Source organism: Nannospalax galili, unplaced genomic scaffold (genome assembly GCF_000622305.1).
Source record: "Nannospalax galili isolate Female #2095 unplaced genomic scaffold, S.galili_v1.0 scaffold127, whole genome shotgun sequence".
Taxonomy (NCBI): domain Eukaryota; kingdom Metazoa; phylum Chordata; class Mammalia; order Rodentia; family Spalacidae; genus Nannospalax; species Nannospalax galili.
The window spans coordinates 5,458,053-5,460,447 of record NW_008360326.1 but is presented as its reverse complement, the minus strand read 5'-3'; positions in this window follow the sequence as shown (position 1 = coordinate 5,460,447).

The window sequence follows — 2,395 nt, the reverse complement described above, 5'->3', positions numbered from 1 at the left end:
GACAATACACCATGAGACAAATCATAAAGATGGGGAGTTCCATGTAAAAGTGACCTGCTCTCTCTTAACAGAACAATATGAAAAATGGAAAGGGTGTGAATCAGTATTTATGCTAATTTAAAGAGAATTAAGAAACATAATTAAATGTAATTCAATGGTGATCCTTGATTGATTCCTATTTTGAACAGAACAGCTGAAAGAGACATCTTTGGAAACAATCTGGGATGTTTGAATGTGAATTGAGCACTCAGTGATATTGTGGAAAGTGTTTTTGTTTCCTAGAGATGTACACTGAAATATTTATGAGAAATATCATAATGTGTATCACTTCTGTTCAATATTTTAAAAGAAGCAAACATCAAAGTATCAGTAGTGGTGAAGTCTAAATGATAAGTGTTTTCTTTACACCATTTTGTCTTTTTAGAATCAATTTAAAAAAACTTTATCTTCTCGTGGCTGGAGAGGCCACTCAGATATTCAGAGCACTGGCTGCTTTTGCAGAGGACTGGAGTTTGATTCTCAGCACCCACATGGCAGCTCACAGACATCTTTAAATCCAGCTCTAGGGGATCGGATGTCCTCTTCTGGTCTCTGCTGGCACCAGGTATATATGTGGTGCATACACATACGTGCAGGCAAAACACTCATACACATAAAATATTTTAAACTTTATGTTATTATTAATATTAATAATAGTTATTATGTGTGTGCATGTGTGTGTGATGGGAGAGTTTGTGCCATGGCCCTTGCATAGAGGTCAGAGAACAGCTTCGTAGAGTCACTTCTCTCCTTTCATCTCTACATGGTATGGATTCCAGGGACTGAACTCAGGTCATTGGGCTTGGGCAGCAGGTGCATTTAACTACTGAGCAATCTCTGCTGTCTGTCCCATGTTGTCTTTTTTATAAACTGGAAGGCAAAAAAAGTAAAGTGATCAAATTTGACCTTTAGAAAGCTCACTCCATTGCTTATTGGGTAAATAAGAGTGGAGGTAAAGGAGGACTGGAGAGATGGCTCAGTGGTTATGAACACTGGCTGTTCTTGCAGAAGACCCAGGTTTGAATCTCAGCACCCACATGGCAGCTAACAACTGTCCATAACTCCAGTTCCAGGGGATCCAGCAGCCTCTTCTGTCCTCCACAGGCATTGCATGACATGGGTGCACTTACCTACATGCAAGCAATGATTGCATACACACAAAATAAAAATAATAAATGAAATATTCAAAATATTTTTTTAAAAGAGTGAAGGTGCCGGGCGGGGGTGGTGCACGCCTTTAATCCCAGCACTCGGGAGGCAGAGGCAGGCAGATCTCTGTGAGTTCAAGGCCAGCCTGGTCTACATAATGAGTTCCAGGACAGCTGGGGCTATTGAGAGACCCTGTCAAAAAAAAAAAAAAAAAAAAAAGAGTGAAGGCAAAGGACCAGGGAAGTGATGAATGCTATGGTCAGAGCAAGCTGTCTACTCAGGGCAATCAGGGTGGAGAGAAGTGGGCTCATGTGACATATATGGTACAATAGAAACCATCAGATTGTTGATGGGCTTGAGACAGGTGAGGCCAAGGGAGAGTCAAAGCTAATGACACATTAGTACAGACAGGGGTGCAGTTGAGGAACAGGAACAGCTTCTGATATTCTCTAGCACAGTAGAATAACTATAGGTTAATGAATCAAATATTTCAAACTAACAAGTACAGAGGATTGAGTGTTCTAAGGTAATAGATAAGCCAGTTACCTGAATCTGATCATTACACATCAAACCCATTTATGTAACCTGTACTGAACAGTCACACTCTACCAGGTAAATATGCACAATTACTATATATAAATTAAAAGCGAATAAATGCTATAGAAAGAAAAAAGTCCAATCTTGCAATCCACAATAAATAAATGAGTGGATTGCAAGAGGAAAAGAAGTGTATACCAAGTGTTTGCTTTTGGTTGTTACCTCAAGGTTATTCAGGTACTCATGCCTAACCATCCTGGTCTCCATGATGACGCCAGGAGCATTTCTAGGACGCCTTAAGAGTTCCTATTCTAGTCCTTCACGCTTCTCATATTAGGGTTTACGTTCCCTGGCTCACGTATCTTTCTCGTCTCCCGTGGAACCTGAATCCTTTTTGCTAACCCTGGGCCAAGAGCAGAGGCGGTGGAATTGAAGAGGAGTTATAGGTCAGGAGAGGGTGGACCCCGTGGGAACTCTAGTGAGGAACCCACCACATGGTGGAGGAGGAATAGGTTGAGTAGGTCCGGGGCTAGGAGACGACTCTTACGCCAGTATGACGCAAATAGGCGTAAGAGCCGGGGGTGGAAATGTCGTCACCCCTCGACTGCGGTTGGCCGAGTCTTCTGAAGAGGGGCAAGTAGACCCGCCTTCGAAGTGGGTGGGGAGTGGC